We start from the raw sequence: 7,249 nt of genomic DNA, 5'->3' as shown, positions 1-7,249 counted from the left end.
AGATTTCTGCTAATTAAAAACCACTTGAAACCAGAGATTTCCAGCGAAAAGACATCCTCAATAAAGCCAAACTTTAATAAATAATCCACCCTTCAAAGCTAATGACCTCATTATTATTGTTATTTAATTATCGCGCAGATCCTTTGTACGTTTCAGAATAGTTTAATGTCTTGCATACGAAATGATAGAAAGACAACCTGGGATATTGCATATGTCTGTGACCACCAAACCATTTTAAAAAACATTGACAATGTTGGAACATGATTTATGCATACATGTACTGTATAAGAGGCTCTCATTAAAATAAGACAGATCACTGTTCCTTACCTAGAAGATTTGCATAGTTAAAACACTGCACTTAAGAATTTATAGAAGAATATTCTTCACCGAGTTGTTTTAAGTTGGGTATCAGCAGTGGTGGACCTACATTTTTGGGGCCCTAAAGCTTGAACTGCTATGGGGGGCCCCTTTGCAATTGATTGGCAAAAAAGGTGTATATAAGAAAATAATGCATACAAACACAAATCTCTTAGGAGAAATTCACACAAAAATGTTTCACGAGGACTTAAAAATATTAATAATTGCAAACTGATGTGGAAATGTGAAGAACTGAAGATTGGAAATGAGTGAATCTTATATCTCGGTATAATGCAATTCTGGGCTGCATTCAATAGGACTATAGCATCTAGATCAAGGGAAGTAATAGTACCACTGTATTCCGCTCTGGTCAGACCTCACCTGGAATACTGTGTCCAGTTCTGGGCACCACAGTTCAAGAAGGATACTGACAAGCTGGAACGTGTCCAGAGGAGGGCAACCAAAATGGTCAAAGGCCTGGAAACGATGCCTTATGAGGAACGGCTTAGGGAGCTGGTTAAGTTTAGCCTGGAGAAGAGAAGGTTAAGGGGTGATATAATAGCCATGTTCAAATATATAAAAGGATGTCATATAGAGGAGGGTGAACGGTTGTTTTCTGCTGCTCCAGAGAAGCGGACACTGAGCAATGGATTCAAACTACAAGAAAGAAGATTCCACCTAAACATTAGGAAGAACTTCCTGAAAGTGAGAGCTGTTCGACAGTGGAATTTGCTGCCAAGGAGTGTGGTGGAGTCTCCTTCTTTGGAGGTCTTTAAGCGGAGGCTTGACAGCCATCTGTCAGGAATGCTTTGATGGTGTTTCCTCCTTGGCAGGGGATTGGACTGGATGGCCCTTGTGGTCTCTTCCAACCCTATGATTCTATGAAACTGAGAGAAACTGAAATTCACAGATTCACCTATCTGTGTTAGAACGTCACCTGTCAACTTCTTGAGAGAGAGGCAAGCAGGATGTATGCCTCAGCCCACGAAGACCTGCAGTTTCCAGTATGCTGACGTTTCACAAAATGGCAAGTGATAAGATAAGCGGGGGATACTGGTCTTGGTCCTTCAGTTATAGCTCGGTATAAAAATACTATGATTTCAAGCAGGAGTCATTTCCAGGTAAGCATGCTCAGGATCAAAGTATTAAGCCTCCATCTTAGACTTCTTATGTAGCCCAGGAACTCAGTGGATAAGCTTCAGTTTAAGTATCCATCCATGCAGTTTTCGAGATTTGCCCTTCAACAGTACGTATTTCTGAAGTATCTAAGAATAATTCCCGTACCATCCACCACCTAAGCACACAAGGGAGAAGGACCCATCCCTGGTGTCCATGAATGATTTGTGAGCATGCCGCTCATTTTTGGAACTAATTAATTATGTCATGGAAAGAGGATTTACACCCCGCTTCCCTCTCAATCTTTGCTAATCTTGCATTCTGGATAGCAGGGGAGGGGGACGCAAAAGCATTTAGCAGTCTCAATTGTCTGCCGTTCCACTGCCAAAAGGAAGCTAAACTGCAAAACAAGTACAGATCAGGCAAAAAGCTGTCTTGCACTTCCCTGTAAGAATCATTTTCAAATATTAGGTTTAATTTTCCCCCCCTATTGCAATTAACTAAAAAAAAAAAATTCCTCCCAAAGCTATATAATTAAAGAGCAGAATTTTCTAAGGGTTTTAAAACAGTCTTTATGAAATCTACTCCTGCCACTGGTAATTACAATGTACATCTTAATATACCTCTGCTAGGCCTGAGCTGGAGATAACAACCCTGTGTGGATTGCATTTGGCTTGCGTATAGAAGGTAAAATCCTTTATCTTATCTCAATCTCCACACAACAACCAGCCTCTCTTCCAATTCAGGCCTAATCTTCTTAGTAAATAATACTGATATTTTTCACCATAACAAAAATGGAGCTGCCAGATTTGGCTCGATAACACCTCTCATTTACACACCGTTCTCTGTCAAAATCTGCCTGATTTTTCTTAATCTCTTTAACTCATCAAAAATATACTTTTTTACATTCAGCCACGGTACGTTCCTTGCTACCAAATAATATTATTATAAATAAATCCAGTTGGCTACAGCTCTCTCTCTCTCTTGAAAAGATAGGGAGCCATCTTTTCACTGGCTTTTTTCTTTCCCACCGGTGACAAATTATTTGTTACACTATTGAATTTTACTGTGAAGTTTGGGGTTTCTAACCAAGTGGTCTAAAGTGAGTGTTCAATTGATATCACTCCCAGAAGGCATTATTTCTTCTTCTCCTTTCTTTTACATGGCATGTCATCTCAGTTCAGTACTCTTGAGGAAGTGGCGCTTTCCTGTCTCTGTGCTTATCTATAAAACAAAAAGGGGTGCTGTAAAACTCAGTTCTTTGAATCTTCTTTGTAGACAAACACACCCTATGTTTCCCATCTTCAAGCTGCGAGTGTCATTGCTTATGCAGTCAAAATGGCACCACCTCTACCCAAGGAGATGGTAACACCAAGCTTGGAGAAATCCTGATGTTTTGAAAAGTATACATAATCTTAGGAGGAGAGAGAACCCACAAAATAGCTGAGTGAGGACCGAATGTGCTCAGTGGCCACAGACTACTGACTGACTTGGAGGGTGGCGCTGTGCTCTAAAACACTGAGCCTCTTGGGCTTGCTGATCAGAAGGTTGGTGGTTTGAATCTGCGCGACGGGGTGAGCTCCCATTGCTCTGTCCCAGATCCTGCCAACCTAGCAGTTCGAAAGCATGCTAGTGCAAATAGATAAATAGGTACCACTGTGGCGGGAAGGTAAACAGCATTTCCGTGCGCTCTGGTTTCCGTCACGGTGTCCCATTGCGCCAGAAGCAGTTTAGTTATGCTGGCCACATGACCCAGAAAGCTGTCTGTGGAGAAATGCCAGCTACCTTGGCCTGAAAGCGAGATGAATGTCCCAACCCCATAGTCGCTTTTGACTGGTCCTTTAGCAGTCAACATCAGCCCTCCCCATTGTAACGTTTTGTTGCGGGCCGCTCTTGTCTACATGGGATTACAACTATGATGAATACAGCAGCAAAGAAATGTTCCCGCTGTCCTGATTAAACTGAAAACTATAGGATGAATCATATAGCCAAGACCCTACCGCTTCCAGAGAAGCGGACATGGGGCAATGGATTCAAACTACAAGAAAGAAGATTCCACCTAAACATTAGGAAGAACTTCCTGACAGTAAGAGCTGTTCGACAGTGGAATTTGCTGCCAAGGAGTGTGGTGGAGTCTCCTTCTTTGGAGGTCTTTAAGCAGAGGCTTGACAGCCACCTGTCAGGAATGCTTTGATGGTGTTTCCTGCTTGGCAGTGGGTTGGACTGGATGGCCCTTGTGGTCTCTTCCAACTCTATGATTCTATGATTCTACCTGGAAAGCCAAGGAGTGGGATATCTCACCAACAACCCGAGAGTTTTTTTAATTAAACGCCAGAGGGTGCAACCCAAATATATGTCTTCAATGTTGATTTCACAGCTGATATTCTCAAATCCTAAATCAGTTCTGACTGATGTTAGTGGGGTGGTTGCCCATTCACTGCAATGGACCAGCCTCTCCTGGTCTGCCTTGTACTCTTCTTTTAACACAATCCTGGTTTACCAGCTCTGATATGGCTTGACTCTTGATCCATCTTCAGATTTATTTCTAGCATGTTATGATGCACCGGGGATTGTATCCAATGCCATCCTTCCATACAAGAAAGTCTCTTTGATCCAGCAGAGGCTTCCGGGAGAGGGAGGTCGTTTTTGCAAATTTTCCAGCAGCCTGCCATACTACCTGCCATGCTGCTCTGGAAGGTTTCCCAACCTCTGGGGCAGGTGCGGTTGGCGCAAAGGACCGTAGAGGGAAGGGGGAATCAGAAAAAAGGGATCCCCCCCTCCATTCGTGGAAGCCTTTGATGGATCCTTGAACAGAAAGACAGCATTGGATATAGCTCCAGAGTCTTCTGAACCACCACAAGATATTTGGATGAAGGGTGGTATTTAAATTTAATAAATAAAAAATAAATCCTTGGGGATGGGGAAATGATGGTGACCAAAGGCTCCCTGGGTGCAGGGAGGAAGAAGGTTAGAGTGGGAAAGAGGATACAGAATGGACAGGGAGGAGATAAGAGTCTGTGATCATTCCAAGGGGTTTATTATTATTTTTTACAGAATTTTTGTGTTGCTGTTTTGATGGTAGGATGCAAGTTTTAGAAGATGGGTCATTATCTTAAAAAGAACTAAACAGCATTGCAAACAAGCAGGCTCTAGATTCTAAGGACACTGCCAATACGATATGGGAAATATATCTATCTGTCCTGAGTCAAGTGGCTCGGTCAGTAGAGCATGAGACTCTTAACCTCAGGGGTTTGGGTTTGAGCCCCACATTGGGTAAAAGTGTCTTGCATTGCAGGGGGTCAGACAAGATGACCCTTGTGGCATCTCCCCCCCCATCAATCTATCTATCATCTATCTATCTAAACATACAAAGATACACATGCATAAACACACACTCATGTTAAAGTATATGTATATATTATAATGAAATGAAGAATAATTCTAAGAAAATTATCTGTTGCATTCAGGTTCTACTTGTGGAACCCATGAACACTTGAGAGCTGAGTGCTGTGCTAGATTGGTTCTTGACCTGACCCAGTAAAACTCCTTTTATGTTGTTAATATTTTAAGTGGAGCAAGCATAGACCTTATCTATTCTGAGCGCAGCATTTAAGTGGGATGGCTGGATATTAAGTTAACATTGATTGCTTAGCTAAATGTTCCTTTCAGCATCTGCCTTCCAGATACATATTATCCCACATCTACCCAGTGCAATTCTGCCCATGCCTACTCTGAGGTAAGGCTTGCCGATTTCAATGGGACTTACTTCCAAGTAAGTGTGCGCAGGACTGTGGCCTTCGACTTTGGTTTCTCCATGGGGAATGTATATTTTTGGATTGTCCTTTGAAGGCAGATCTTGTGTGATGGAAGGTAGAAATTTCAAAGTCCCAAGCACACATCTGACATTACACACAAAGCTTCGTTACGAGAAACTAATTAAATTCCTCCTGACCCCATGCAGCTCAAGCGGAACAATTACACTCCTGGCTGCCCTGCACCATGCCACCTTCTGTTATGCTGTGTCATATAAAGCAACATGACATTGCATAACCTGCCATGATTTCTGGCAAAAAACGTGCAAAGAATGCAGTGTGGCAGTAATTGGCGTTTTCAATGTCGAAAGATAAAAAAAAAAAAAACAACCAGGGAAGCTGCATTGGGAGCGTTAAATGTTGTTGTCATTAGGCCAGAAGGAGAGGCCAATAAAAGTAAACATATCTAGGATGGAAACACACCTGCTACCATTTCCTGCTAGCTCTTCACAACATATTTCATTAATATAATGAGGAGAATCTCGTTGGAGATGTGGAGCACAATCTCTTGAAAAAACACACGGAAATGAATAGTATATTGTATTTGCAACGCTAGCAGCTGTTGCCATATATGACATTGGCAATCTGCCTTCTGAATATGCATGATCTTATACATTAATGGGCACAACATAAGATCTATTTATAGTAGCTAGATAGATAAATAAATAATAAATTTGGGGTAGCAATTATAAATAGCATCTATTAACATATGTGACCATGCACCATAGGGCTGCTAGTCCTGGCTGTTCCCCCCCCCCCCAGCTTCCTTCTATTGCCTGGTGGGTCTTGCCACACTGATGTGTCCTTATGTAAATAGTGTCCCTGTTTACCCCCAAAGTCTGGAATGGATTGGATGTCCCCCAGGCCATTCGGATAAATGAGATTGCACTGTAGTTCATTTCATTTCATTTCATTTCTCCAGTGCCCGGAGTAGATAAGGCCTATCTTCTGCATTGGAAGAGGTCACTCAAGAGCAACAAGATGGTCTTCCTTTCTCCCTATCCAGTGCGTGTATATATATATATATATATATATATATATATATATATATATATATCTGCAACCACAGTCCATGGATAGATTAAGATCCATTAGAATTGCTCACAGCACCATCTTAATTTCTAGTGTCTGTCAGCCAGGCTGCACAGAAAAAGCACGTGTCTCTGCATAGCAAATATCCTAGCCAGGCTACAGACGAACCATCCAGCCATGAATGTAATGTTAAACATTAGAATGATGCTCCTTTGTTGAATGCTAGGGTACATTGCCTGTCCATATCAACCTGAATAAACATTTCAGTTAAGGCTAGCAATATGAGTTTTCCAAAGGATTGCTAATAATAATAATAATAATAATAATAGGAAGGGAAAGACCGTTCATTTTTATCGTGTGTATGTTAAAAAATGGGTGTTCTAGTCTGAAACCATGGGAATCCTTATGGGATGAATGGCTTCTGCTTACCCCCAAAAAAGGGGGGGACTACATCACAACATATTAATTGATTCTAAACCTGCAAATTAACAAAGAATACAGTTGTTTTGCAGCACGTCTGTGCTTCTCAGCTGGAGATGTGCTGTTTTTCATGCAATACACAGCAGGTTGAAAATGGCTGTGTGCTCTTATGTGTAGGGAGGGGGCAGGGGGGGCGCTAGTCACCTGACTATTTTGTGCTGATGGAGAGTTGGTGGATGGAAGCGTAAATAAATGAATTTTCCTTGAATGAAATATTCTGTGATCTGATGCCGTATCATTTCATTTCTAAGCTCTCTATTATGATTGTTAACATGCAATGAACAAAAGAGCTGCAAGAATTTCAAGCACATGATAGTCACTTCCTCACTATTGCAACACAATGAGCCCATTAGCATTCTTTTAACTGTGTGTGTGTGTGTGTGTAATAATGATGCAATGAATAAAGGTTTCATTTAGGCCGAGGAACTTTTGTAGAAACACTTGTTTCTGCA

This window comes from Lacerta agilis, chromosome 3 (assembly GCF_009819535.1).
Source record: "Lacerta agilis isolate rLacAgi1 chromosome 3, rLacAgi1.pri, whole genome shotgun sequence".
Taxonomy (NCBI): domain Eukaryota; kingdom Metazoa; phylum Chordata; class Lepidosauria; order Squamata; family Lacertidae; genus Lacerta; species Lacerta agilis.
The sequence above is the reverse complement of the archived record's forward strand: the minus strand, read 5'-3'. Positions refer to the sequence as shown.